This window comes from Portunus trituberculatus, chromosome 11 (genome assembly GCF_017591435.1).
Source record: "Portunus trituberculatus isolate SZX2019 chromosome 11, ASM1759143v1, whole genome shotgun sequence".
Taxonomy (NCBI): Eukaryota; Metazoa; Arthropoda; class Malacostraca; order Decapoda; family Portunidae; genus Portunus; species Portunus trituberculatus.
In genome coordinates, this window is record NC_059265.1 from 471,793 (window position 1) to 479,497 (window position 7,705).

Here is a 7,705-nt window from a genome sequence, read left to right on the forward strand (position 1 = left end):
AGGACAAGTGTATTGCCACCAGTCTCGTGTAGATGATCGGACTGGTAACGCGTCTGCCATTGATCTGTCGTTGCTCTCGCCAGGTATACTCCCTGACTTCTCCTGGGAAGTCATCGACGACTCCCACGGAAGTGACCATCTGCCCATCTGCATCTCTTATGCACGCGACATCCCGCCCACCCCCTGCCCTCCCAAGTTTAACTTCAAGAGAGCAGACTGGGCAACCTTCCGTGGGGTTGCCGACGTGGATATATCTGGCGAGGACATTGACACGATGGTCAGCAACGCAACACAATCCATATTACACGCCGCTGAGGCTTGTATTCCGAAGACTTCTGCAGTTTACACTAAGCATGGAGTCTCATGGTGGACAACGGATTGCCGACAAGCACTTCGTGAGCGCAATAGACGATACAGGTACTTCAGCCAGCAGCCCAGTCAAGCAAATTTCATAGCCTATAAAAGGCAAGGGCTCAGGCAAGGAAAGTCATCCGTAATGCAAAGAAAGACTCATTCAGACAATTCATATCATCTGTTAACCGCACCACTCCTCTCTCCAAAGTATGGCAAACAATAAATATTTTAAACAACAGAAAACCGTATATTCCTATCACTACCCTTAAAATAAATGATAATATAATTGATAACAAAACAGAAATAGCAAATGGCATAGCCCACCAATTCCATCAGGCCAGCAGCACAACTTATTATGACCCTACCTTCCTTCCAAGGAAGGAGGCTGCAGAACTCACTGTCCCAAACTTTGCCACAGGAGGCGTAAACTCAGACTACAACACAGAGTTTACGTTGGATGAACTCCTCTTTGCCCTGAAATCCTGTAAAGGCTCCAGTCTTGGTCCAGACAATATTTCATATATCATGTTACAAAATCTCGGCCACCACTCCCTTTCAAAATTATTAACGCTCTACAATAGAATATGGACCACCTACACTTTCCTCAGTCTTGGCACTTCGCCCACACAATCCCAATCCCCAAAAAGACTGGACGCCTTACGGACCCCAGTGCGTTTCGTCCTATTGCGCTCACGAGCTGTCTATGTAAGGTCATGGAACGTATGGTAAAGCGAAGGCTACTTTTTGTTTTAGAAGCGAAGGGTCTGTTAGGTGATCAGCAGTCGGGCTTTCGGAAGTACCGAAGCACGATGGATCACCTAACACACCTGGAGCATTGCATTTCAGAGGCTTTTGCCAAAAAGAATTCATGATAGGGTGTTTTAGACATCCACAAAGCCTTCGACATGACATGGCGACACGGCATCCTCATGAAACTCTACGCTCATGGCTTCAGAGGTAACTTGCCCATTTTTGTTTATAATTTTCTTCAGGACAGAACATTCTCTGTCAAGCTTCCTGGTAACGTAATCTCGGACGTTTTCGTCCAGGAGAACGGGGTGCCGCAGGGTAGTGTTCTTAGTCCCATTTTATTTTGTATAATGATTAATGATATTCTGTCAACAACTCCCGTCCCAAGGAATCTTAAATACTCATTGTACGCCGACGATTGTGCGTTATGGCACTCCTCGCCTAACGCACAATTCTCAGCGGGGCGGATTCAGGATGCTCTTGATTCCGTCCAGCATTGGGCCTCATTATGGGGATTTAAGTTTTCAGTTGCTAAGTGTATCGGTGTTGTTTTCACTAGACGTAACGTACCTGATTTGCAAATAACTCTTCAAGGCCAACCGATACCGTTTCAAAATTCAGTCAAGTTCTTGGGTCTGCATTTTGATAGCAGACTCAATTCGAAGACTCATGTTAATGAATTGCTCATTCGTTGTCGTAAAAAGATCAATGTCCTCAAATACCTTTCTGGTACTTCATGGGGAGCAGACAGAAAATCTTTATTAATGGTGTACAAGTCCTTAATTCGTTCTCATTTAGACTATGGCTCAATGGTGTATGGGTCTGCGTCGGAACCAACACTGAGGAGATTGGATGGACTGCAGAATGAATGTGTGCGAATGTGTCTTGGAGCCCTGCGCTGCACTCGTGTGGCGCGGATGGAGGTTGAGGCCAATACACCACCGCTACAACTACGTCGCGACGCCCTCCTTTTATCTCATGGGATAAAAGCGGCTCGGAAAGCTCCCCTCGGTAACACAGCAAACAAGATTATATGGCAGCACCACCACCTCCACAATGCGGTCCGCCGTCCAGTCTCAGTCAGACTACACACGCTCTGCCAGCAAACGGGCGTGAGACTGGACGATGCGGACCAGCTCGTGCTGCCCACCCTTCCCCCATGGAAACTTCCCACCACCACCTTCAACATCAACTGGCTTCAGGGGAAGAAGGCTGTGGTTACCGAGGTGGAGCTCCAACACCACTTCCGAGCCCTCGTCGCTGGCCTCCCTCCATCCCTACATCTCTACACAGACGGCTCCAAGACAGGTGAATGTGTGGGTGCAAGTGTATGGTCGTGTGAATGTGCCCTCAGGTTCCGGCTGCCTACCCATACATCGGTTTTTCTGCTGAAATTTTGCTATTGACAAAGCCATAGATTATGCTTTAAATTCAATTCATAATTCAATTGTCATTTTTCGGACTCTATGTCAGCCCTTCAGGCAATAGAGTCCGGCCGCACGGATACAAATGAAATCCAGGGCAACATCATTAATAAGCTGAATTCATGTCATAAATCCTTCTCACTGGTTTGGGTGCCTGGACATTCCAATATACGCGGGAATGAACAGTCTGACATGCTAGCTCGGTCTGCTGCTGAGCTCGAGGGAGCGTGGAACCTCCGTCGGGATCTGCAGTCATGTCTCTCAGTTGTTAAATCATCAGCAAAACTCCTGTGGCAGAGTCACTGGGACAACCTCCACCTCCACACCACCAAACCTATCCTGGGCGAGTGGGCCTCCTCCAATCGCCCCACAAGGCGGGAGGAGGTGGTCCTCGCACGCCTCAGGATGGGCTGCACCCTCCCCACCCACATGCTCCCCTACATAGCCAACGCCTTCCCCACCACAGTGTTCCAGCTGTAATGTCACTCTCTCTCTGTCGAGCACATCCTGCTTCACTGTGTGCGTTATCGTGAGGAGAGGCGGCCCTTGGCGGCGTATTGCCGGGGTCGCGGCCTCCCGCTAACGCAAACCACCCTCCTGGGTGATGAACACCCGGATGTGGTCGATAGACTGATGATTTACCTGACTGAGGCCAATTTAATCAGAGAGTTGTGATTTATGTGTATATATTATGTTATTTATTCCATGTATTTATTCTATATATTTATGTAAATAAAAGTATGAAAGTGTGTATGTTTCCAATTTTGCGTGATCTAATGTGAATGTTTTCCCTTCATGTATATATGCAATACGTAGTGATACTACGTAGCCACCCTGTGTGATTGTGATTTGTCCTCCTCCCCATGCCCTGACAAAGGACAATAGTTTTGAGATAGGTATAGGATCCCTGTGTGAATGAAGCGTGCATGAGAATATGTGAAGTCACTTAATGTTAAGAATAAAAAAAATAAATAAATAAATAAAAAAAAATAAAAAATAAAATAAATAAAAATAAATAAATAAATAAATAAATGAAGCCATTAAAAAAATATATGCTTTATTCTAAAACAAATATTTAAAAAAATGTAAAAAAAATAAATAAATGGCCTAATACCCAAGACAGGGTGATGGCCATAAAAAAAAAAAAAAAAAAAAAAAGCCACCAGCGGTGGACCGAGGGTAGCTATATAGGGCAAGGAGGGAGGTAAAGCCTACAGTATGTCGATGGTAAAGCAGCCGTGCACATCCCTTTATACCAGTTGGGATATATACCAGGGACCATTCTTTACACCACATGAACGCCAGAGATTGGTAAGAGTGCTTGTTGTGTTTGTGAAAGCATAGGAGTGTAACTGTATTTTGTACTTTTTTTTTTTTTCCCTCAGCTACTCGTCTATTTATTTGTTATATACTTGTTGATGATTTTTTTTTTTTTTTTTTTTGTGATTCTGTTTGAGATGGTGAATATGTTGCTAATGCCGTTCGCACGCACGTTCGTGTTCACATGGGACAAGTAAAACACAAAAATAAAGAACGAGTCACGATAACCTGGCGTAGTAGCAATACACCACGGGGAAACACCCTTGCCTAACACCCCTTAGTGGGTGTTATATCACTCATCCTCCGTCACTGGTGGTGTGACTTCCACTAGTGTTGAAGGAAAGGAAGGGATGGGACCGATAGCGGAGCGAGAGAAGACCGTACATGTGAATGCACCAGGGGCCGTACTTATAAAACTCCACAAAGATACCGTCTTAGTTAGGAAAAGTACTTAACCTACGAGACTTAAGCGCTAAGAATCTTTCCTAGCAGGATGCTTTGTTAAGTAAAAGTCTTTAGGCGCTTACATCGCTAACCGCTAACATGAGCAGACGTTATGTAATTTTTTTTTTTTTTTGAGGAATTTCGCAAGAAACGGATAAAAATACGTAAAAATTATATTCTAAATAAAAAAAAATATTTGTCTAGTTAGTTTTCAACAATCACCTCTTCATTTTAACCTTGATAATTGAAGGTATAAATTTACCACCACTGTTGTCATCTTGTCAAAACAACAATCATTTGGCGCCAACTTCGACTGCACACCATGGCTACTCAAGAGACTCAAGACAAGAAGAGGAACAGGAAGACGAACTGGACGCCTTCATCTGGCCCACCTATACAAAATTCTCGCAAAAATACTCCGGAGCGACTTCTCCACAGCTGGCTGCTCTAAGGAAGCCAGAAATGCTGCTTGGAGGAGCAATAGTGCGGAGGTGTCTGCCGTGTCAGACATTCTCCGCACTGAGGAGTGCCAGAAACATTGGCATATTATAAAACACTCGCAAGCAGAGAGAAGTCATGACTGCCACAGGTAAGAGTTATTAATTTGGGAGCTATTTTTTGTTATATTTGTGTGTGAGTTGCAGCAAGATTTTAATATTTTTGAGCTTGATAGAAATTTCAGTTTTACCCTAACAAAAGATATGATTTATCTTATTATTCCTTTTAAGCACTGAATAGGTAAGGCAATTTCACTTAAAGAAAAGTATTTGTTTATGGTTATTTATTTTTTGCAAGGAAGCTTACTAGTATTTGAGTAAATACTAAGTTTCAGCAGGTCTACTGTTAAGGTCACTTGAGATTTAGATCATGGAACTTAACCACTTTAATGAATAAATTTCAGTAAACTGTTCCTGTTTTAAGTTTGGAAGCAACAACATTGAAAGTTTTGTGCTAGTGATTAATATATTAAAGTGCCCTGCATTTTTTTTTTTTTTTTTTTGTGAAGTGGATGCAGTTATTGCACACACTAATTATGATGCAGTACTGCGTCTACCTCTGACAAATAATATTACTCCAACCACACATCTGAGTTACGTATGTTATGTGAAAACACGTTCTTTATAAATTATTTATTTGTATTTGCAATTCATTAGCAATAAGATTATATTATTTTTTCCAGATGGTGGAACTCCTGCCAACCCTCCTCTCTCCCAGCTCGATGAGTTAATCTTTGAGATTTTGGACCCTAAGAATGTCTCTATTCATGGGTGTACCAATAAGGCAAGCATCATTGAATGCACCTTCCTTAACAAAGGATAAGCCACTTGTAGATATAGCAATATTAGGCCATAATGTTGTCTCAAATGTCTGCAATCCAAAATACTCGTTCCCATTTAGTTTACAACTTAGAGTTAAACACAATAGTAAATTTGTTATCTAGTGTTGAGATTTTTTTTTTTTTTAATTCTTTAACCAAACAGCTAAAACAGTAGTAAGAAAAGAAAAAAACTAATAAAGTTAATTTAATTCCTATCCCTTCTCCCCCCTCATAAATATGGTGTTGTACTGGGTGAATGTGTTAATGATAACAAGTCTTAGGGATTTACAGTTTCTTAGATATGGGCTTTCTTCAAACAGAACAGGATTTAAGTCAAACACATTGTACCTTAGCTAGATTTACTGGTTTCTGTTACTTTTGTCCTTAGCAATAAAACCAAAAACATTATCAGCTTAGTTTATGAAGTTAGAACTAATGATGCCAGCAGTGTGCAGGCAGCAGATGATGCTGGGGAAGTGGCAGAGGCAGCCCAACAGAGAGAAGTGGTGACCGAGGCAGTGGGTGTTGAGGAGGAGGCACCTGCCACACCACTTGCAGCACCAATAGGGGCCAGACTTGCCTGGTACATCACTGGTGTTTGTGGATGAGGAGGAGATCATCCACCTGCAGAAGAAAAGGAAGCTTGAGCTTGCACTCCTTGAAGAACCTATAATGGCTCAGGAAAGGAAGCAAGAAGCAGAACAGGCTAAGTACATGTACTACACACAAAAACTAGAGTACCTGAAACAAACAAATAAAAAAATAGTAATAAATATATAAATAATGTACTATTTGTTTTTGTTTGTAACCACTCAACCAAATATTAGTGTTAACACAAAATTAACTGCAGTTTCTATATGCTCAACCTACAATCTACTTACTTCAGGTATGGGGGAGAAAGAGAGAGAGAGAGAGAGAGAGAGAGAGAGAGAGAGAAGAGAGAGAGAGAGAGAAAAAAAAAGCTACTTACATGAGAATAACACCAATCTCAGCAGTCATGACACTGGTGTCTCATCACTCATCAATGCTGTAAAAAAAAGACATTGATTTACTGCTTGATGTTGTATCACACATTATATATATATATATATATATATATATATATATATATATATATATATATATATATATATATATATATATATAACTACAGAACAATTGATAATGTAGTCAATGCCACACTCATAAAAATCAGTGAAAAAATAATTAAGAAAGAATCATTTAAGTTAGTTGTGAAAGTGTGTTAATTATTTCTTTAGATGTTGCTGAGATACACATTCATCATAACCCATTTAAATACTGTAAGGCTGAACAGTGATACTGTGGTATCTGTGAAGAACTCTATCTTTTCAATAGTGGGTGACTGGCAGAGAGTGAGGCAAGGAAGATGAAATCACCAACATAACAGTGCACACACAACAAAACAAGACATATAAATATAAATAACAAATTGACAGGGGAAAAAACTTAAGAATGCTACTATAATCAGCATTATGGGTTGTGTTACTTACTTGAAGTGAAGCACAACAAATTCATCCCTGTAAAGGATTACTTCATGGCGACTTTGAACTTTCTGTGCTAGGAGACGCTCCTCGTTGCCTCCATCCTCGGTTGCAGCAAGATGTTCTTCTTCCTCAGGAAGAATGATGTTTCTTGCTTTGCAGATGTTGTGCAGCAGTGCACAAACCTCTACAATTTGGCAGACCTTGGATGGAGGACCAACTCGGATCTCACTGTGTAGCATTTGAAAATGTCGCTTCAGCTGCCCGATGCCTCTCAATAACGCTGCGGGTTTTCTTGTGGGCCCTGAAATTAATATAGATTTCAATCTTACAATGCAGTACTTGAAATTGGTATGATGCATTAATTTAATTTCTGCAAACATTTAGGTTATGTCATGTATAAGGTGAAATTAAGATTCATTGTATGATAATGATTTGTGACATGATAGCTTAACATAACATAACATAACATAAATAATAGGATAACAAAGGGCCACCAGGGCCCATCTAGGTTATCCTGTATCAGTCGCACAGCGACCACGTCATCAGTACTTAAAGATACACTTACAAGTACACAATACATTATATACTAA

At 41.2% G+C, this 7,705-nt stretch overlaps 2 long non-coding RNA genes across 3 annotated transcripts; one reads left to right on the forward strand and one right to left on the reverse strand.

Moving 5' to 3' along the window:
* Positions 1–4,886: 4,886 nt before the first annotated feature.
* On the forward strand, positions 4,887–5,741 carry LOC123502269. The gene is made up of 2 exons (XR_006673849.1): positions 4,887–5,030; positions 5,473–5,741. It is a non-coding gene; the product is annotated as an uncharacterized LOC123502269 (long non-coding RNA).
* A 222-nt stretch (positions 5,742–5,963) lies between these two features.
* LOC123502270 lies at positions 5,964–7,369 on the reverse strand. Of its 2 annotated transcripts, XR_006673850.1 has the most exons (4): positions 7,122–7,369; positions 6,581–6,637; positions 6,314–6,351; positions 5,964–6,150 (listed from the first exon to the last, which is right to left on the reverse strand). It is a non-coding gene; the product is annotated as an uncharacterized LOC123502270 (long non-coding RNA). The 2 variants fall into 2 exon arrangements; XR_006673851.1 differs by lacking the exons at positions 5,964–6,150; positions 6,314–6,351 and adding an exon at positions 6,176–6,234 and having other exon boundaries at positions 7,122–7,368.
* Between the last annotated feature and the right edge of the window lie 336 nt (positions 7,370–7,705).